The following is a 23,512-nucleotide window of genomic DNA, read 5'->3' on the forward strand; positions in this document are numbered from 1 at the left end:
GCATATTCAAAGCACATTATTTGCTTTACAAAAGCAAGGGCATCCAATAGTACCCCAAGAACACAACCTTTAGATTGCAATTTGAATACATTTGTATAATTTCTCATTGTACAAGAAAAGTGCTTGCAACGCAATGAATGAAAATGTGGCATTTTGGCTGCCCCCTGGGGAGGTGACATGAGTGGATATCAATAGCAAGGCCATTGGAAATTCAGACTCTTGTTTCATGCTTCTTGGTGATTTTTCAAGCACCTGGTGGGTAGATTGTTTATTAAATATAAATCAAGGATGAGAGAGAGTCACTTCTCCTGACAACTATAATGGCCCTTCAGAAAGCCCTGCTTCTCAAGATGGGCCTTCCCGTATATCTGACAGGAGCACCTCACCTCCTCAGAGCACAGTTTTAGCATTTCTTAGCATATGCACAACTTGCCTCAAGGGGCACATGACCAGGATTCATCACCAAAATCGGTCCGCTAATTCGATCATTAGCTTTCCCGGCCCAGATCAGGTATTGATGAGGAGTGTGACATGAACGCTGATCCATGTCCCCAATCTTAGCACTAATACATATTTAAAGAAAAGAAGGAGCAGAGAGTTGGAAAGTGGCAAAACAGAAAAAGAAAAAATGTGAGAGTGGGTATATAAAGATGGAGGAGAAGGTAGCTGAGGAGGGAAAGGGAGTTAACCTAGCAGGGGAAATAATAGAAGAATAAGGAGGGAAAATGAGGTAAGGAAAATGGAGGAGGGGGTGCTAGAGACAGAAACAGGTGAATGAGAAGAGACAGTGGAGATGGTATAAATGTGTTAGAGGTTTTGCTATAAAATATACAGCTATATAGGAAATCCATCAGTTTCTCCCACTGCCAGGACACACTTCTCAGTTACCTCAGCCACTTTCTAGAAGGCCATTTCCGCTTTTCTCTTGCATAAACGGTAGAAGTTGATTTCCAAGTTGATGCACAATTCTACAATTTCCAAATTAAAACAAAATGTCTTCTATGACTATTCCAAAGCTTTCTAATAAATTAAGGCAGTGGGGGGTGGGGCTTAATAGTATCTCTATTGTATGATTGTAGGAGGCCTGCTTGTAGCCATAACCCCTTTTGGCTGGTATCCTATAAGATCTTATAAGGGTAAGCAAGGTAGTTACTTGGATACTAAATTGTGGATTCGATGTAAAAGCAAACTCTTGATAACTTTAAAGATCTTAGGGCTTTTCTTGCAAGTACATAGTGGTTAATTGTTCTGTCCTGGTCAAACGTGGGTAATTACATACTGCCGACCCAGTATTGTTCTGTGGTGGTGCCAGTAGAATCAAACAGCAACCGGACAATAACTCAGAAGTCAAATGGTGGGTGACATGAAGATTCCTTTATGTGGTTTGCATAGCACTTTATTAAACTTGTAATATGCTCGGGGATCCTTCTGGAGGATGGGTGCTATATAAAAGTAAGTGACTGTTATTGCAATTAAAAAGGTGTCAGACATATTTAACTTCAATGCCTGGAAGTTTTTAACATTGGGAAAAATGAATCTTTTATTCTTCTCATCCTGAAGTGTTTCAACGCCTACAGTGAAGTCTCAAGAAGATCCAGTGTGATGAGCCCAATGGCGCTGATGTCTCAGATAAGGGAAAATTAACCAGGTTTATTAAAACTAGAGGGAGACAGAATGTCTTCAGAACATCATGGAATTCCTCTCCTCACAGATGTATTCCCAAATATCCTGTGCATCTTCCTTTTCCCCACTGGTGTGCCGCTAAGGCTGTGTCTACACTGTGCACCTCACAATGGCGCGGCTGTGCTGCTGCAGCCAGGCCATTGTAAGGTGCGCAGTGTAGCCACTCTTTGTTGCTGGGCGAGAGCTCTCACAGCAACAAAATAAAACCACCTCCAATGAGGGGCGGTAGCTTAGTCACCGGGAGACCATCTCCTGCCAATGAAGCGCTGTCCACACTGGTGCTTTTTGTCTTTAAAACGTTTATCGTTCAGGGGTGTGTTTTTTCACACCCCTGAGCGACAAAAGTTTTAACAGAAGTGCAGTCTAGACATGGCCTAAGTAAATCATCAGTAAATTAAGGGAACAACTCTTTATTCTGGCACTACTTTGTGATTAGAGTGGATTTATTATACTAGAATGTGTTTGAGATCCTGGAAGAATAACTTACTTTTGCTGTGTTGTGACAACTTTGGTATGTTGTTGACTCATTTGTTGGCACCTGAGAGAGGATTGGGGAATTCAGCAAACTTCCAACAACCTAGTTTGGGAGATTAAGCAGAATTATAGCTCACTTAGGTTTGTCCTGTTTTTATTAGATTTTCACCATTTGTAACTGCATAAATATATGCAGCCATGTATACAGATGGAGAGTGGAGAGATGCCCAAGTCACCACACTCCCCATGCTCAGTGGAAGCTTCTGTCAACAAGTGGTTAAGAAGGCTAAACAATGGGGTGCTTTTAAAGATACATCATGTTATTAAAGGATTTCTAAGGTGAAATCCCATGGAAGTCAGTGTCATAACTCTCATTGACTTCAGCAGAGACAGAATTTCACCCCTTGTGTTGTTGGAATGAAAAGACGTGATCAAATCCAGGAGGAATGATACTGCTTTTTTCTTCTTGAACAGAATTCAGAACTCATTTACCTTAGCCATAGCAGGAAAGATAGAACATCTCAGAGCTCACTATATGCCTGATCCAAACAGAAGTCTTTCATTGACTTCCGTGGGCTTTGGATACGGTCCAAATGAGAGAGGATCAATGGCTGGCAGTTTACTTTTAATAAAATATTGCCAAGACAAATGGTAACAGCATCTTTGCTGCTGGCAAGAATGTTTACACAAACACTGGAGCGCAATAATTTTTCCAGGAGTATTTTTACGTTTTTCTCTTTCTTTGGAAATATTTCAGAGACGTCTCTCTCTGGATAAGAAGACTTATAGGTGTCAAGTCACACTGCATTTCAAAGTATGTAGTAACCATACTGTGCTATAAACTTCCTGGCAGGAAGGGAGGGAAATATGCCTGTCCATTTTTCTCAAAGAAACTTTTATTGTTGCTAGCACATTTTCACTAAGGAGAGGGCCTTGAAAACACCCATTCCAATATTGCCATAGATATACTTAGCTTCCTACACCTCTTTCGTGGGTAGCTGAACTTCTTCTATATCCTCTAGTGCTGTACCAATCAGCTCTTAGTGTACATGCATGCACTGAAAGCACATTATGAGTCCAACTGACCCACTGAAAAATCCCCAGTTGTTATTCTGAAATTGCGGTTGATAACAGAATTGCAAGGTTGTTCCCTCACGGGGCCTTGTTGAATAATTTTACAGGTGAATAAATTATCATTCAATTTTCAATATCATTGTCTTCTTCAGTATCACAGTATATTGTGTGCTTGGGCCTAGACATTTTCACAAAAGCTTTTCAAGACTGTTAAAGGATAGGATATTTTAGAGGCATAGTCATTAAATATTTTTTTGAAGGAAAAAAAGCAGGAAGACTTTAACTTTGGGACCTATTATTTTCTGTGAATTAGTTTGTTTTTTTCTCCCCTCTGTTCAGACACCAACATGTGAATTCCTACCACATAACCAGTGTGAAATTAATGATTAACCTTTTGGTTCAGCAACTGGAATTTCCCCCAACACTAGTAACACAAATACAGAAAAGTAGGACTGGAAGGGACCTCGAGAGGTCTTCTAGTCCAGTCACGTTCACGCAAGAAAGGACTAAGTATTATCAAGACCATCCCTGACAGGTGTTTGTCTAACCTGCTCTTAAAAATCTCCAATGATGGAGATTCCACAGCTTCCCTAGGCAATTTATTCCAGTGCTTAACTACCCATACAGTTAGGAAATTTTTCCTAATGTCCAACCTAAATCTCCCTTGCTGCAATTTAAGACCATTGCTTCTTGTCCTATCCTCAGAGATTAAGAAAAACAATTTTTCTCCCTCCTCCTTGTAACAAACTTTTATGTACTTGAAAACTGTTATCATGTCCCCTCTGTCTTTTCTTCTCCAGACTAAACAAACCCAATTTTTTCCATCTTCCCTCATAGGTCATGTTTTCTAGACCTTTAAGCATTTTGTTGCTCTTCTCTGGACTTTCTCCAATTTGGCCACATCTTTCCTGAAATGTGGCACCCAGAACAGGACACAATACTCCAGTTGAGGCCTAATCAGCGCGGAGTACAGCGGAAGAATTACTTCTCATGTCTTGCTTACAACATTTGTGCTAATACATCCCAGGAGGATGTTTGGTTTTTTGCAACAGTGTTACACTGTTGACTCATACTTAGCTTGTGATCCACTATGAGCCCCAGATCCCTTTCTGCAGTATTCCTGCATAGGCAGTCATTTCCCATTTTGTATGTGTGCAACTGATTTTTCCTTCCTAAGTGGAGTACTTTGCATTTGTCCTTATTGAATTTCATCCTATTTACTTCAAACCATTTCTCTAGTTTGTCCAGATCATTTTGAATTTTAATCCTCTCCTCCAAAGCACTTGCAACCCCTCCCAGCTTGGTATCATCCACAAATTTTATAAGTGTGCTCTGAATGCCATTATCTAAATCATTGATGAAGATACTGAATAGAACAAGGCTCGATCCCTGTGGGACCCCACTCGATATGCCCTTCCAGCTTGACTGTGGACTCTCTGGGAATGGTTTTCCAACCACCTTATAGTAGCTCATCTAAATTGTATTTCCCTTATTAAAGTCAAGTCATACCATATCTACCACTTCTCCACTATCCACAAAGCTTGTTACTCTGTCAAAGAAAGGTATTAGGTTGGTTTGACATGATTTTTGTATTGACAAATCCATGCTGACTGTTACTTATCAGTTTATTATCTTCTAGGTGTTTGCAAACTGATTGCTTAATTAGTTGCTCCATTATTTTTCTGGGTATTGAAGTTAAGCTGACTAATCTGTAATTCCCTGGGTTGTCCTTATTCCCCTTTTTATAGATTGGCATCATATTTGCCCTTTTCCAGTCCTCTGGAATCTCATTCGTCTTCCATGACTTTTTGAAGATAATCACTAATGGCTCAGATATCTCCTCAATCAGCTTCTTGAGTAGTGTAGGATGTATTTCATCAGGCCATGGTGACTTGAAAACATCTAAATTGTCTAAGTAATTTATAGCTTAATCTTTCCCTATTCTGGCCTCATTTTGGCCTCATTTTCACTGGCATTCATTAAGTTAGATGTTCAATTGCTACTAAAGTTTTTGGTGAAAACTGAAACAAAAAAGTCATTTAGCACTTCTTCCATTTCCATATTTTGTTATTGTTTTACCTCCCTCGTTGAGTAATGGGCCTACCCTGTCCTTTGTCTTCCTCTTGCTTGTATTTGTAGAATGTTTTCTTATTACCCTTTATGTGTCTAGCTAGTTTAAACTTGTTTTGTGCCTTGGCCTTTCTTATTTTGTTTCTATATGTTTGTGTTATTTGTTTATATTCATCCTTTGTAATTTGACCTAGTTTCCATTTTTTGTAGGATTCTTTTTTGAGTTTCAGGGTGGCCTTTTGTCTCACTTCCTATGCAGTGGGGTAGTTTGCTCTTGTGCCCTTAATAATGTCTCTTTGAAAAACTGCCAACTTTCTTGAACTGCTTTTCCCCTTAGATTTGCTTCCTAAGGGAACTTACCTACCAACTCCCTGAGTTTAAAGACTGCTTTCTTGAAGTCCATTTTCTTTATTATGTTGTTTTCCCTCCTACCATTCCTTAGAATCATGAACTCTATTCTTTTCATGGTGACTTTCGCCCAAGCTGCCTTCCACTTTCAAATTCTCAACCAGTTCTTTCTTATTTGTCAAAATCAAATCTAGAACAGACTCTACTTATATACACACACACACAAAATAAATATATATATATATATATATATACACACACAGAGTTAACACGGGGACATCCCAACTCCAGATGTTGGAAGTTTAATGAAAAATTACACATCCTGCTTAACAAGGCAACTTGGAAATCTTTACCTTGTCCCTTTTATTGTTCTGTGACAAATAAACCAGACAATCTGAGCTGAGAAATGTGGGTGTTTTGTTAGTAGGTACATCTGCTAATTTAAAAAGATTTTGTTATGTTTGTTCATCTGGAAGTAGATAAAAGAGAGATTTATTGGACAACTTTATTTGGGCTTGAGGACCCATTTGTCCAAGTGCAGTACTTATTAGTAGCTCTTTGTTCTTGCTGCAACAGTCATACAGGGATTTTGAGTGGGATAGTCATTTTCTTTTAAGTCGTATCTGCACAGTAATCATTCTTGGCTTAAGACCAGCTGCCATTTACATGTTTTATGAAAATATAATGCCAGCATCACACTCAAAACTATTTGTTTTGGGCAAAGGCTTCAACATAAGCTGGATCCCTATATCTACCATAAATGCTATTTATCACAGACTTTGGTCTTTGAAACCGAAAGATAATGTTAAAACATTTTGATTACCCTTTCCTTACTTCTATCATTCACAAAACATCTTTTCTAATTATGGTATTAGGACATTTACATAACTGGGGAAGGGTCCTTTAACTACATTTCTATTATGTTTGGCACTTGTGTGAAAGGATATTATATTCATGTGCATTAGAGATGGCTTATAAAAGATCAAGGCAATAATAGCAGATCAGACGATAAAGGTTCCCTTTTCTCCTCCCAGACAGGCTGTCTCTGACAGAAGAATACAGTTCATCAAACGTGTCTGCAGGTTGTCAAACTCAGTGAGATTTGGGGACACTCGGAGGCTGTCATGGCCAACAAGAAGATTTTCTGTAGGGCTGTGCCATCACTCACCCTCAGGAAATAATCACTCACTACATTCTGCATGTTCTCATGATAGAGCTCTATTTGAGAGAAAAGAGCCATTTTATCAAAGGACAATATATCCCTTCTCTGGGTCCATGCAGCTTCCATTATCAGACCATAATAAATCATATTTATGTTCTCAGTTAATAAGACTGATTACAATGCAGGTTACAGACATGGGAAAAGCAAAGCAGGTAAAAAGATGTTTTAATGAAAATATGATAAGAAAACAGCTTCTTGTGACCATTTTATGCTATTATTTGTAATGATCACAGACAATTTTTGATGCATCTTCTTTAGCAATGGTTTAAGCTGCATAAATTGGCTCATCAGTTTATACATTGAAATAGGAAAAATCATGGTGTCCTTCTTATGTTGTCTAGAATCATTATATACATTATACGGATAAAATGAGTTTAATGTATGTGCTTTGAAATGAAGGGGAAAACAGAAAATCAGGGAAGACTGATTTTAATGTTGCTCAAAATGATTTTGAAATTTTCTACTCATCTTTGTTACTAACGGTGCATTTTTCCATGAAATTTAGGAATGACATGTACTGCTTTCATCTCCTTAAAATTAATATACTGCTCTTTCTGCTTTTCTCAATTTCTTCAAAGTTTTTCTTCAAGCACAGTACAAAGAGACAGAAAAATATATTCTCCACTCAGTATGTAAGCCTAACTGCTATTAATGCTAATGGGAGTTAAGTGTGTGCTTCAAGAAGAGAATATACCCCAATGTTTAATATTGAAAGGTACCTTATTAAAAAGATCTGGACATTTTTAGCTCCAGCAAGTTCAATGCATTAAAATGCCAACTTTCTTAGAGTGGTGTTAAAAAGTGGGGAAAAAAATAGATAAAATACTGAAATGATTTCAGCCTGTAACTGCAGTATATATGGGAGAAGCTTATGGAATGTATCTCACTGGTCTTGAGTCTGTCGTATTCTTTTATAATCATTACGTTTGGGATAATAGTTTCAAATGGAATTTAGAAAGGTATAGCAGAATTCCATCCCACTTGTTCACAATTTAGACTAGGCCTCTGTACGTCTGCAGCTTTTGAAGAAAGCCGATGCCATGTAACTACTTGCTGTTGTGCATCTGCATCTGCTATTCTGAACTATAATATTCCAGAACCCCTGTTTTAAGAAATGCTAGGGCTGCGTAACTGGCATAGCACCAGTAAGTGGCCATAAAATTCCCATAACCCTTTCAGTGAACGTCACTGAGAGAAGCTGCTCTTCAAAAGCAGTATACTGTATATGATAATAGAAGCAGATAATACACTCTATGATGGAACTGCTTGATACAGAGAAAAACATATTGCAACTTCTTCAACAGCCAAAGCAGTTTAAAAATGTAGCCTGCCAACTTCAAAAAGACCAGAGCTACTACTTCAGTTTAAGGCCAGTAGATTGTATTTTCCATGTCAGTTTTCACTAACCTCAGACAACAGTATAATGATGGACTGACACCCAACAAAACCAGCACGACAACACCATTCAAACAAGCAGAAGGAAAGAAAACACTGAAGAAACTTAACAGCCCAGATAGTAAGTGGTCTCTGTGTGTGTGAACTACTTTTGAGTAATATAACTGTGTGCTGAAAGAATAGCCTTTAAAGCAAGCAAACAAGTAAACAAAAGTCCCTTCTTCCCCATCAGTGTTTACTTGGTTGGTAATTTCTTTTTGTCCCATTTCATGCCATCAGCATTAGTGGCTGAAGGGGTGTACTTGGCCAGATGTCAATCACAATATCTGACATAAACAAAAATAGCTAAAAAGACAATCCTGCATCTTCCTTTTGTTTTACCACCAGCTCCATTTTTCTTTTCATGGGCTGACAAAAAAATTACTGCCTCCAAGTGATTTCAGTAATGTCACCATATATCTAATATCTGGGAGACCTTTTGTTTTAGCTTTACTGGGCTTAACCACAAAAGACATTTGACACTGACAAAGAATGTGTCAAATATACAATGATCAGTGCATTTAAATCTCTCCTGACAGAAGGGAACGAATACCCCCCCAGAGCAGTAGCTTACTGTCTGAGGAAAATATGTTAGAGCCTATATAGCAGCTGAACTTTTACATATTGGACCACAGGTTGAGATGTATCTTGTTTAAAATGTCAGGGCATATTAGCATATTTAAAATAGTCAAAAGAGGAGAAAAGAGTGTCTGGTGGATGGAAATGCTACATTGTTTGTATCTGGAGATTAACCCCAAGCCAGAACTGAAGTATAGGAACACAGTTCAGATTTCTTGAAGCCTCAGTATGGTAGAAAACAAGCCTGAGAGTACATACACCTCTTAAAGTGTGAGACATGAAGTTGTAGTTACCATGTTTACACAACAAAGCAGAAACAGTTAGCATCTCTGGAAGAGATATTGCTTGCTCAGTGATCATGAGCCCTACCCTGGCTCCATTAAGCCTGTATTGTGCATAGGAACTGAACCAGCTACATGGGGACTCCTCTGGCACAGCTGGCAGAAAGCTGGTGTAGATCGCCTTACATGGTGGGGAGAAAGGCACATGCCAATAGTAGCCAGGCATGGCTTAGTGCAGCTCTGAGGCTACTCTAAATTGCACAGGGGACTGAACTACACCCAGCTGACCTCAGGATTGGGGAAGAAGAAAGCTGGGGAAAGGCCTCTTTCAGTTGAGTCAAGCTGCACCAATACAGATCTGGTCCTCTGTCACGGGACGATACTCTGGAACTACTCCATATGAAGCCAGTCAGGACTCTGGGGGAGCATGCCTCCTCTCTCTGAGCATTCTATCACCAGGGCAAGAAGCTTACACAGCTTCGACCTTCCTGGATCTGACCTCGGAGCATTCAGCATCCCCTTCCTCCCTGTGTGCTTCCTGCAGTGAGTCCGCCCGGGAGGGGCTCCTGGGGAAGCTAGAGGGGCCTGCACCCCAACTCAGCAGTCAGACATGACTTTCAGCCAGCATGTAGAACAGAAGGGTTTATTAGTTGACAGGAACACAGCATAGAACAGAGCTTGCTATCACAGAAATCTGACTTTCAGCCAAGTCCATCTTGGGGAGTCCTCGGCCAGATGGCTTGGACTCCCCCTCTTCCAGTCCCCCCAAGCAGACTGCCAGCTTCCAGTGACCTGACCTCAGACAACCCCGTTGCTGCTCCTCCTTGTCTTTGTCTCACTTTCTGGGTTGCACTCCCCTCCTGGGTCTCAGGTTACGAAGGGCACCGGTCATAGCATATGTGCAGGCAGCTGGAGCAGCCTCACCTGCCCCAGAGGTCTCAGCCAAAGTCACACAACCCTATTCTCACCACCAAGTTATTGGTGCAGCACAAAGGGAAACTGAGGCACGCAGTATTTATGCAAAACAGTAAAACTCACATACAACATAACAAGGGAAAATCCCCACTTCATCACACCCTTGCACAGCTAAGGCACATGTTTAAAGTGTGGTTCCACTCTGAAAACTGACTTTCATCGGGCTCCGTGTTTGCCACTTAGTGACTCCTTAACAAAGGTGCCCAGTTTACGAGTAAGAAGACTTTTTTAACTGCCAGCTTTGCAAACTCAACTTGTCCGTCAAACTAGGGTCTTTTCACCACCCGTCATAAACACAGTGCAGGCCCCTTGTCTTCAGGAGGTTGGCACAGATGTAGCGATCAGGAATTAATTTTAAAAAAATCTGTTGATGGATTAGAATCCACCTCACTTTATTGGCTCCTGCAGTGCTGACAAAAGTAAAAGGTAATGAAAACTTCTTTTTATAGTTCAAGTCATCAATCCAAACCGGGATCACACCTGTGAGAAGGTGTGAAATGTAAGGCACTTACTCTGAACTCCTTTTCAGTGCCATTAGAAGGGAAGAGATGTTAGGACTGAGCCCTATTTTTTGATGCCAGTGATACAATTATTATTTTTCCCAAATTCAAACTACACTTAATGACATCGTCTCTCAAATGTCTGCTCTAGGCCCATAAATGTGTGTGTGGGAGACCCTAGCCACATGTATGTTATCTGTGTTTACCATTGGCTGTTGGAATCTTTGACTAAATGCCTATATGGTACCTTGCAGACTGATTTCAACGTGGTATTAGGAAAATAACTGAGGATAGGTCCAGGCTAGTTCCTAAAAAACAAATCTTGGTCCTACTGTAGTTTAGGGAAGCTATGCCATTGATTTCAGTGAGACCAACTGCTAACTTTATTGCTCAGCAATAAAGAAAACACTGACTGCAACAGACAGGCAAACTAAGGTCTCTACTAATGTGATTTGAGGTTTAAAAAACAGACTCGTTAAGAGAAGGGACGATTGTGCCAAGTTTTTTCTCTCGGCTTTATTCTGAAAGCCTGGCTAAGGTAGTAAGAAAATGTATTTCAGGAAGAGGGGTAGCAATCAAATTTTTAGTACTGTCCATGTTATTAAATATCTATGGGCACCAGTACAGTCCCTTGTTAATGAAATTGTGTCATATGTATGTTTGGCAGATTATTAAATACTGATTCTTAAATATTTTACTTTGCTATATGCTGTATTTATGGGTTCATCTGGGTGATGGTGGAATACCTGAGAAACTTATAAATTTCAAATTCCAGTGATATCAGAGTAATTTCCAGATCAGATCTTCTAGAAGATGTTTCAATACCATGGACAATTGCATAGTCATAATGTGTTAAACAGAATAGTCCTGTTTGTGTAAAAAATAATTATGAGACAGCACCAGCACCTCTGTCATTGGGAGCTTAATGCATCACATAGTGGTTCAGGGCAGATCTTTATGGGCAAAAATCTTGGGTGATTCTAGTCTGGCCTTTCTGAGAGATCACAGAATACATATATGGAGATATACCTATTTCCTAGAACTGGAAGGGACCCCAAAAAGTCATTGAGTCCAGCCCCCTGCCTTCACTTGCAGGACCAAGTACTGATTTTTGCCCCAGATCCCTAAGTGGCCCCCTCAAGGATTGAGCTCACAACCCTGGGTTTAGGAGGCCAATGCTCAAACCACTGAGCTATCCCTCCCCCCCTAAGTATCAAACTTAGCTATCCCTCTCCCAGTATCATACTGGGAAACTGGCTAGCCACTGTCAAAGCTGAGTTTTGTGGTTATGGGGTATTTTTGTCAAGGATGCTCCTTGCCTGGTGGTGTTTCTAGATCCTTGATGGCTCCTGGAGTGCCAAGTGCCATCAAATGTGAAAGTGAATTTATTTTTTGGCTAGACTATGCTCTCTCAAGTCTTTCCAGTATGGACCTTATCACTGTTGTCATGCTTTTGTGACCACCTAATAGGGTTATTGCAGAAATGCGTTCTGCAGGAGGCTACCCTTGAAAACTATCCCACTTCGGCTTGTGTAGAACACAGCTTCCCACTTGCAGAATGGAATCAGCCAGGAGAAACATGTGACATCTGTTCTTTGGAGGCTGCTCTAGAGTCCAGCGCAGTTTCTGGTCCAATCCAATATATATAATTTAATTTATTTTTATCTATGAAGCCCTTTCTGGTTTCAGTCCTGGTTACCTGATTACATCTTTCCTAGGCACTATCTCAGCAGTTAAGATTAACTGTTCAGCTTTCAATCACAAGCCCTGCATTTAAACATGTGGTCGCTGGTACCAGGGTGTTCTCAGAAGGGCTGGGGACTATCATGCTGAAACTTGCTCCCTATGTTGAGTCATTGGAGACAATCTGTGGTATCTTTAGTTACAATTTCAGGATTTGTTTATTCCTGGATTGTTCCTGGAGAGAGGGGGTGTGGCAATGCAAGGGAGGCTCTGGAGCCATTTCAAGGAGTGTGGCCTTTTAATGTCAAATGAGCCTACTCTGTGAGTCAAAATATTCCATAGCAATCCACCTTCCAGAACAACAGTATAGACTGAGCCATCTCTTCACTCTGCTTCAAGCCCAGGTTAATGGGCTTAGTAGAATGGTATTCTGCCAGGGATGAAATCCTCCTGCCAACCCATGAACATCAGTGGAACCATTTCACTGCAGCCTAAGATGGCCTGTAGTATCCATGGTCCGAACTCCTACACAGCTTGGCTTTGGCTTATGATTCCATTTAGTTGTAGATACCCCAACACATTCATCCATTGCAGTGAATGGAACATAGCTCTGTGGCTCTGTTGCATAAAGTGTACACAGTTCTCTGCTGGGGCTCCCAACTTCCTCCCAGACCCAGAAGGAAGACTGTAGGGCCACATGCATTCCTGAAAGTGGGGCAGGATTTGACCCACTATAATTAGGCATTACTGGTAGAGAGCAGGATGGCCATGAGGAAAATACTTGTTTGAAAGACTGGTTGTGTTGTCCGGTGTTAGTAGACAGCTATTTAAACATGGCTCATATGCATATTCCTTTGCATTTCAGAGTTGCTGACCCAGCATGAAAGGCAAGTCCCAGAATCGAACCCAGATCTTTCTCATGGCAGCACAAAACTGCCATATGGCTACTTGTCCTCTACTCAATTCATTTTGAAAAAGTCGACCTGGGAAAAAACTCTCTCTGGAGTCAGAGTTTTGGCTGGAGTGCATGTAAAAGTCGGAGGAGAAAGCATGTCAGTTGCTGTTGGACTCTGTACACAGCACTTCTGATAGGATTCTCAAACTTCTGTCATGCCTCAAATGTTATACTGTGCAAGGATGTGCTTACACATAATTTAGTAATTGAAATGGCATGTTTACTGTTCTATTTCATGCTTGATTGTTTTTTTTAAACACCTTTACTCATGCTGTTAAAAGTGGGATTATAATTAAAATGTTCTGTTGAACACCTTGTTCAGTTCAACGAAAGGCACAATAGAACTAGAAATACTTGTTCTTATTGACTATAGGGTGACAGCAGCCTGGTAAATCTCATAGGGTCAGTGTCTCCTCTGCCAAACCATCCAAAAGGAAAGGGGTAAACAAAACCTGTTTGGGAGAGAGAGCCTCTTTCCTCATGAGGAGGAGATAATAAGTAGGGCTAATTTCCCTGGACACAGCAACCACTCAACTATGAAACTACTCATGGGCTGACGAGGTTTGTTTAATGATTTGTAGATTCAATAGAGCGAGTTTTAAAACTGGTAATAATACTTGTATAACACTTTTTATCCGCGGATTTCAAAGCACTTTACAATTATTAGTGAATTAAACCTCATTGGGCAGGTTAGTATTACTATAATACCCCATTTTATAGATGTTTAAATTAAGGCACAGAGAGACCAAGTGATTTACCCAAAACTTCATGACAAATTACTGGCAAAACTCAGAATGGAGCCTAGGATTCTTGAGCCCCAGTCCATTGTTCTGACCATTAGGCAACATTTCCTTGCTTTGTCACTGTGAAAGGCAGAATCAAAGGAAATGTTTTCTTGATCACCGTTGCCATTTCTTTATGGTGCACAAAAATATCCCCAGAGCTGGCTGTATGAACCCAAAGCTTGATTTTTATTTTAGAAGCACCTTGAATCAGGTCTTCACCCTTTTTCCTTATATTGCACATGAGCCTTGAGGCTCCTGGGTTGAAGAGCCCTCTCAGTACCAGACAGAGGGCCTTCAAAACTCATTCCAGAATGTATAATATTTCCTGTACATCAGTGGGCATCTCCAGTACATAAGCAGCAAGGCTTACGGGAAAAATGCATGGTACTTATGAAGCAGGTAAGTAGACACAGAAAGATGTGACTAGCATATTGTGGAAGGGACCACTCTTGCATGCCCCCGTTGACTAGAGTTCTGCATGGAGATGGCTTGCATGGTTTTGTCTTAAATGAAAAGAATAATACCAGCAGAGCAGAGAGAAAAAGGAAGCGACAGACTAGGAGGCTGTCATTCTGGGATAACAGAGAGAGGAAGGTAAGTTGGGTAGCCTAGTTCCATTCCAGGACCCAGCCAGAGGGGAGACAGATTGTTAATGGCATAAGATGCTCAAAAATAAATCTGGGTAGAGGTCATGGAGTGGTTGTAGATGAAATAAGGCGTCAAAAAAAGAGGTGGATAAGGACAAACTTATTTTTAGAGACCTGCAAATGTGGATATCTACTTTATATCTGCAGATGTGGAAGCTGATATCAGTGGACCATTTTTGCAGATCATGGATGGATGCGGATCCAAATTTTATATCTAAAGCCCTGCAAGTCTGCGGATATCCATGGATCATTTTTGCCGACCGCGGATCAGATGTGGATACAAATTTTGGATCCATGCAGGGCTCTACTTATTTTATTAAGATGATCAGAAACTTAAAGAAGTTGCCCAGTTTCATCCAGTGGGATTTCAACAAACTTTAGTTTATTTTAACGTCTCATTATATGTACAGGTGCAAATCTCCAGACACACATGCACACTGCATTTATTTCAATGTGTAATCGTTTAAATACATATCGATGTGACACTGCATGCATGCAGAGGCACCAACTTTCTTATGTGCTGGGGGGGGTGCTCTGCCGCAGGCCCCGCCCCCCACTCCACCCCTTACCCCAAGCCCTCCCCCACCCCACCTCTTCCCCCCCTTACCCCAAGCCTTCCCCCACCCCACCTCTTCCTGCCCCCACTACCCCATGCCCTGCCTCTTCCCACCCCGCTTCTTCCCATCCCGTTCTGTCCCCTCCCTCCCGAGCACACCCTGCCCTCACTCCTCCCCCAGCAGCTCCGGCACACTGCGGAACAGCTGATCATGGTGCGCAGAAGGTGTGGGGAGGGAGCGGGAGGTGCTGATCAGCGGGGCTGCCGGAGGCGCTGGGGGCGAAGGGGGAGCCACTGATCGGGGTGGGGAGGCTGCCAGTGAGTGCTCAGCACCCACCATTTTTTTTCCCATGGGTGTTCCAGCCCCGGAGCACCCACAGAGCTGGCGCGTATGCATACCTGAATATATAGCATCCGGAATTCTGCCATCTGCATTTATCGCATAAGTCACACAATGAACTAAGTGTAGTCAATGGGGTTCTCTTCCCCACCTCCCACGCACACTTTAAAAGTAATTCCAAGGGAAAGTCAGTGCCAGTAACTATGTTAACAGAACATTGAGGTAGAAAATTTAAATACATAAAGATGAGGCAATTTAGCACAGGAATCCTAATGTGACTGTTTTGTGCACATATGTGACATTAGGGTGAAATTCACCAATATAGAGAAGGCCAATGCAGGGCTATATATGACTTAAACCTTCAAAATGGGGCAAAAGTGGGACTTAAGTGACAGAGAATTGTGTTGGCTTCTGCAAGGGGCAAATTTCACTCTTAGCATGAACATAAATATTCCAGAATCTATAATAATGTTGAATGCGACATTCATGTATGGGGACTAATAATAGTTGCTGCAGATATAACTTTTGAATTTGCTGACTTTTGTTCATGTAAAAATCTCAATCACAGCATTGCAGTCATGCTGCTGGTTGCATAAAATATTAAACTGATAGTAAGACATTTAACTCCATGGCTACCCATGTCCTTTTTCCAATGTCAAAAATGTAAAACAGTTACAGGGTATAAGCTGGGGACCAAATTTTGCATGTAATAGCTGTCTGCACAGAGACATGGTTGTGAAGGTTTCCTGCTTGTAGAAGGCTTATAGCAGCAGCCCTTACTTTCCAGAGGCAGAATACATATTCCATTCTGATTCCTCTATCAGTTGCCTTTGATACTACTGATCATGAAGGTATTTGTAGTCACAGCCCTAGTAGGAGTAGATGGGAGTTGTTTTAAAATGGCTCTGCTGCGTTCTTTGTGAAAGATTCCTGAGGGTACTTTGGGCAATTGCCCTTCTACCCCAAGGCATCACAGGGATCGCCGTTGCCTGTCTGCCTCATACAAGGCTCTGCAGTGGTCTGTTTGTTCTCACTTTCTGTTCGATGTACAGATAAAGCCATTGGGAGGGTTGGTGAGGGAAAATGGGATGTGGTATGTTCAGTATGGCATATACATGCAGTTTACATCTTTGACACATCTGACTCAGTGGGTGAAGAGGAATGTGTTTATATGAGACTGGGCCATGGATGAGGGCTAGCTGGCTGAGAAACCGTTAAGGGAAGACTTGAGGTAATGTTGTTAGGAGGAGTTGGAAGAACAGATGAGAATGAGCTGGCTGGCAAACCAGCACCTGTGACAGAGAGACTGCATCTGCTATCTGTGACAGAGATTCACAAACTGTTGGTATTATTAGACTCAGGCCTGCTCCTAGGTGCCCAGGGAGCAGCTGTGCCCAAGAGCTTTTTGTTTCATCTGCACCTGTTGAGAAACATGTGACAGTTTTTGGGATGTGACTTTGCTATAATTATCTATGCTTTTTCACCTTGACACTAGACTACTGCAATCCCCTCTACTTGGGGCTTCATCACCCAGAGACAATCTGGAAGCTGAAATTAGTGCAGAATGTGGTGGTCCATTTATTGAGAAGTACAGCATTCTGAGAGCACATTGCTCTGAATTTTTTTAGCATTCCGGCGGAGTTCACGGTGATTGTTTTGGCCTATGTAGGCCAGGCTACTTAAGAGACCACTTCTTTCCATATTTGATACTGCCACAGCTGAAATCAGATGGAGGGCCTCTGCTTTTCATAGGAAAGGCTTTTTGACAACTTTCCCCCTGTCTCAGAGCCTGATCTTGTTAACCTTGTGCGCACACTGCAAAATCTGTGAGTGAAATTCTGGTGTGACTGCTTGCCATTAACTTCAGTGGGGCCAGGTCTTCGGCCCAGGCTGGTAATGGTTTGGGCTGAGGATTAGTAGTGGTGGTAGAACAAGAGTTATTGTTATAATTGGGGGCGGGGGGAAGAAAGGGGTTGATTGTTTTTAAGTTGCATGATCTTGGTCGGTCAGTTCAGTTATACTGGTGTATTTGGAATGTTGTTTGTATTTTGTATTTTAATTGTCTAGCATCTAGAGCTCTGCAGTGGTAGAAATAAAAAAGTTAAAATGTAGCACACATGTATGTCCTAGCTAAGGACAGACAAAAATCTAGAATGACTTGCTGAAAAGTATGAGAGTTGAACTCAAAATAGGCCAGTTAGTCATGATTATACATTTAACACACAAGCGGTGCTAGGGTTTCCCTATTTCTATTTCATGGAATTTTCCAATATGAATTTCATTACTGAGAAGTAAATAGTCTGTGACTTCCAGCACTTTAGTATTATGTTTCCAGGATCTGCGGGGGTCAGATGAAACACGCTAATATCACATCTTTGTCTCATTGTTTTAGTTTAGATATGGCAGAATGTATTTTTGGTTTTTTAAAGATTAGAAGACTTGAATGTGTAGTTCTGCTGTGCAAAGTAACTTGGTAAAACTGGCATTGTAGAGAGCTCCATGTTTGTTGTCTCTCGGGGACTCCAGATTGAATGTACTCAGTGTTCAGAGTAAAAAGATGGCTTTCTTAACTGCTAGCCCTGCAGGCACAACCTGGGATCTGAAAGAAAGCTGGGTTCCTGTATCTTCACCAGTGACAAATACTGTGTAGTCCAGCATAAACCTTTAGTGATGTCTGTGCACACTCATTGCCTTCAGATTATGTCCTCAATGACAACCACTTTGTCTTCAGAAGGGCAAAATGGGTATCAATGAAGGTAGAATTTAGCCCTATAATTGGAAATTAGGCCATATTGTACCATCCTTGGGAAAAGGCTGGGTAGAGAACAGGAAACTCAGTAAGGTTCCTCTGTGGAGTTTCCACCACATTGTTCCCTCAGGGCTTGCACACCTGTAGAAGAATCAAAGTATTCAGCCCACAACCACCATCTGGAAGCAACCACCTGGGTTGAAGTCCATTGCCTCTGCATTCCTTCCCAGCCCCACTGGCCCATTTCAGCTCACTGACATGTAGCTCCGCCCTCTTTTCAAATGCAGATCCCCAAACCATCCCCATGGAAGGGCTTCTGGGATGGTGAGGGAAAGGAAAGAATGATGGTGCAGAGGAAGCATTCACTGGATTTCTGTCCCCGCTGCTGGGGAAAGGGATGATTTAGGTCTTAATTAATCCTTCTTTTGACGATGCATGAGCCAGAAAAGAGTCCAGCTTGCTCTCACTTAGCTATGCAGGTTCTGCAGGGCTAATAGGAGTAAACAGCAGTGAAAGTTTATTTTTGCCACCAAAAGGGGTAGATCTGACTCTGAATACACACACGTAGCAGGTTTGTTCAGCAAGAAAGTGCAATTTATTATTTTTAAAAATTGTTTATCTATAGAGTAGAACTGCATTAGATATTTAAGACATAGACAAGATGGCTAAATGTGTGTGAAAATTCATTCTCAGATTCCAAGAAGGGGTTTATTAATAACATTGTATATCAGATACAATAATAACAGATATAAAAAGTGTACATCTTACCAGGCTAATGAAATAGAAATAGAAACATGCTGCCGAGAGAGAAACTTAAATAAACAGAGATTGAAGTTGGCACTTTCTACCTACAGCAAACAACATAATTCTCCTTCATCAGTATCTTCCCATGTCCCCTTTGCCTCTTGTACAGTATAGGCCTTATTCAGCTTTGTATTCTCCTAATGTGGGCAAATCTTCCATTGATCAGAGGTTGATTTGCCAGAGTAAGGAATGCTGACCAAAGTCCATATAGATTAGCATAATTAACATCCAACTGTGTCTGAGGATACACACTGCCCTGGCTAGTACCATATCTGGTTATTGATTTCTATGTAGGAGACTGAGAACTGAAGGGCCTATTTAACACAATAGCCAGCAGATGGCGCTGTTTATCATTTATTGACACTTTAACAGCTGTGTAAAAGGATTATGAAATAGCTTTTTCCCCCCTCTTTAATTTAGAAAGTATTATAACGAAAGTGTTTTCAACTTATTATTATGCATGAGTAAAAAATCCATGAATGTGTAACATTTTCTCCTGTATTTCCCTTTTTTATAACATCATTTAAATTCCTTATTAATAATTTAAAAATGTTCTGGATTTTAATCACTTTTCTCATCACTAAAATATCTGATGGAGAGATCTTCTTTTTTTCCTGAAGGTGAGATAGAGGGAAACCATCAGGGAAGGAAAAAAATAATAATGGAAAGCCACTTGTAATTCCAAAGAAGGTCTATCCAACCCCATCTTGTTAGTCATTTGGTAATGGCATTTATGTAGTTAATAAAATCATTTCAGGTTCATGAAACTCAAGATTTGAATAGTTTGCCGTTAATAAAAAAACAATTTTTTTCATCCAAGTTTAATTATGGTGGTGTTTGTTTGATAGCTTGTTACTGTAAATAAAAGAGATAAAAGCAGCCCTTCACTCGAGTAGCTCTAGAGCTGTGAAATATGTACCTAATTAAAACTATTGGTGTAAGAGGCTAATAAAGTACATGTGCCTACTAGATGTCTTATTCTAATGAATCTCGGCTAATTTGCTTTGAGTGATGAATTTCGGTGTTAGTAGTAGGGGCTGAATAATTATGAAATTTATCACAAGATACAAGGACTCATTAAGGATTACTCAGGTTCAGTTAGAGGAATGTTTTCTTTGTCAAGAACACAGGCCTTGACCACTGTAATTATGGCAGTGCCAAAGAGTAGCCAGCGTACCATCCAAACATGACTGAATTCTCAAGGACAGGAGAGGGAGGGAAGAAATCAGAGCGGGAGCAAGACACCTGTGTTTCATTATGAGACACCTGAATCTGCAGCCACATGCATTCAATGTGGAGAGCACTCAGGTTTTCCAGAATGGAATATTTATTACAACTGTTCTCTTCTAATCCACCCATCAGGAGAGTTTTCGATGTGTTAGGATGGTGAGACGCAACAAGGAGAACAAGACTCAACAAATGTTACAATTTTAGCACTCTACATCCCCAGCCAAAATTGTTTTTCTTTTCACAGTTTTTATAGGTCTCTGTTTTCTGACGTTTTAATCAATGTAAATTCCTTTGCCTCTGTACAGCATGCTTGGGGGTAAATATAATTCTCTGCATGTATGCAAAATGTTTAGCATCAGCAAAGAAAATTAAGGCCATTATTTTCATTAGCAAAACCAATATCATCCACATTGGCTTCACACAGTATTAATAAAACACTATCAAAATTTCTGTTTCCCTGAATATTGTCCTATTTAATATCTCAAGTGTTTCACATGCTATGGACAAAAATAGGGGACTGGCGATGACATACCGGAACAGAGCATTGAGTCCAGCCCAGGTTGGTCATGACTAAAAGTTACTACACCTCTATCCCGTTATAACGCAACCCGATATAACACGAATTCGGATATAATGCGGTAAAGCAATGCTCCGGGGGGGCGGGGCTGCGCACTCCAGCGGATCAAAGCAAGTTCGATATAATGCGGTTTCACCTATAACGTGGTAAGATTTTTTGGCTCCTGAGGATGGCGTTATATCGGGGTAGAGGTGTACCATCTGATGGCTGCTGTTCTGGAGCCTTGACACTTCAGCTGTCCTGTAGGAGATGAATTAACCCTGCAGGACAGGATGAATACCATTGAGTTATTGTAAAAAACACATTGCCCTTCCAGGGGTGCTGGAACTAAGGGTGCTGCAGGTGCGGCATCACCCCCGGCTTGATGTGGGTTCCATCATACACAGGGTTTACAGTTTGGTTCAATGGCTTTCAGTGCTGTGCCCTCCTGCAGGGCTGGTGGAATGAAGGCTCTAGGGATGTATGTGAAATGAGTAAGATGATCTCCATCCAGTTCAGAAAACCACCGCCGTGGTTGGTGCTGCTGTCAGCAGAGGACAAGCTCTGAACGGGCCATAAAACTAAACTACCCCTCTGACCCTTAGGGTGCAGTCCAGCTGGGATCGAGTCTCCCAGCCCAAGTATACAGACTATTGCCAGCAGTCAAGTTAGCATGCTAAAAATAGCAATGTGGGACATTCTGGTCTGGGTGGAAGCTTGGGCTCTTAAGCCCACCCAACCCCTAGGATTGAAAGTCTGGGCTCCAGCCTGAGCCAGAATGTCCCACATTGCAATATTTAGAGCGCTAGCTTGAGCTCCTCTAGCACTAACTCATGTGCTAGCGTGACTCTGTTGACCCAGGCTGGAAGGCTTGCTCCTAGCTGTAGCGTAGACCTACTTTTAGAAGCTGTCCCTCCAGGTGAAGGTGGAGGCAGAGTGCGGAAGCTAACACTGCAGCTGTCCATACTGTAGTAACTGTCTCCAGGGCTGTCAATTAGCTACTGTTCGAAAACACTCCATTCACTAATCTATATTTAAGCAACCAAACAGGTAGAGATGTCTTAGACAAGGCACATATTCAAATGCACTTTCTCCCCCAAATCGGTTTTGGTATTTTTTACGTAGAGATTGTCTCTTCTGAGCAGGAGGAAAAGTGATAAAGGGTTCTTCCGTGCTGAACTCCCTTATCCTTTTTTCACCTGGTAGTGGTGAGAAGTGGGGCCAGGACATGCTTTCCTAATACTCTCCTACCCTGAGCACAGAAGAGTTATTTAAAAGGGTGTTTGATGGAGTTTTGGTTTTGAGCCACCATCTAATCTAAATCCGGAGTTTGAAAAACAAAAGAGGAGGTAGAAAACCTATCGCTCCCACTGAGCTCAGCTGGAGTTCTAGGTGCTCAGCACCTCTGAAAATTGGGCCTGGAATTTTCCAAATGCTTATACTATAAAAAGCCAGATTCTGATCCAATTTTAGGTTCCATATAGGAGTGAAACTGCTAAAAAGTACTAGCTGGCTCAGAACACAGCACCCATCTACTAAGCAACATAGGCTACTGAGAGTGCTGCTCACTTCACAGGCTTTCTGCTGCATACTGGTGTGATGCTGTACGTAAAGATGATCTTTTATATCATTCATATTACCATCGATATACAATTGCAAGAAATCTTCCACAAAGTGTATCATGTAAGGTGTCAATGGAAAAGTTACAAGTGATTGAGTATGACAGCCTGATTAAATCCATGTATCATCTTTGTATCTAAAGTTATGAATATTGGCTATGTATTTGTATCTACAACATGTGTTTTGTTCCTGGGTGACAGCCTCCAGGTAGGTTTACATTCGGGCTAGACAGCTATGTGTCGATGGCCCGTTAAGAACACTCAGCTCACAATGGACCATTGAAGAAATCCACCCCACCCAGGAAGCCTTGCCTGTGGACACCTCAGAAAGAATATGGGCAATGGCTGCCCCTGTGAGTCAGCAAAGCATGTAAGAACATGTTATAAGGACATGTGACCCTGGACTCTATCTTGAGCCAATAACTTACCATGCACCTGGGCTGTGGCATGTGGCATGTGGCAGAGGATATAAAAGATACTTGAGGTATCCCTGCTTTGCCTCTTTTCTGCTCCAATTCTATGGACTGTGGATTTACAACTAAAAGGAGAATCTTGAACCATGGACTGATGACCTTCCAATCTTTTGCCGGAGGCTGGGAATGGGCAACGGGATGGATCACTTGATGATTACCTGTTCTGTTCATTCCCTCTGGGGCATCTGGCATTGGCCACTGTCGGAAGACAGGATACTGGGCTAGATGCACCTTTGGTCTGACCCAGTATGGCTGTTCTTATATTCTAAGTTACCAGAGATACCTTTACAAGCCAGCAATCTATCCCATCACTGCTACAAATCCTGATATAAGGATTTTGCAATCATTGTATGTATATGCTCTATTAACCATTTATAACTCTCTTCTTTTCTTTTATTAATAAATCTTTAGTTAGTTTACTAAGGATTGGCTGACAGCGTGATATTTGGGTAAGATCTGAGATGCATATTGACTG

General features: G+C 41.3%; 1 long non-coding RNA gene across 2 annotated transcripts in view; it reads left to right on the forward strand.

The window, feature by feature from the left end:
* Window positions 1-15,516, forward strand: part of LOC122172192 (uncharacterized) — a 91,320-nt gene extending 75,804 nt beyond the window's left edge. For both annotated transcript variants that reach the window (XR_010589688.1, XR_006172264.2), the window contains exon 3: window positions 13,189-15,516. This is a non-coding gene — a long non-coding RNA (uncharacterized LOC122172192). The remainder of the gene's footprint in view (window positions 1-13,188) is intronic.
* The last annotated feature ends 7,996 nt before the right edge of the window (window positions 15,517-23,512 follow it).

Source organism: Chrysemys picta, chromosome 8, assembly GCF_011386835.1.
Source record: "Chrysemys picta bellii isolate R12L10 chromosome 8, ASM1138683v2, whole genome shotgun sequence".
In the NCBI taxonomy this organism is placed as follows: Eukaryota; Metazoa; Chordata; order Testudines; family Emydidae; genus Chrysemys; species Chrysemys picta.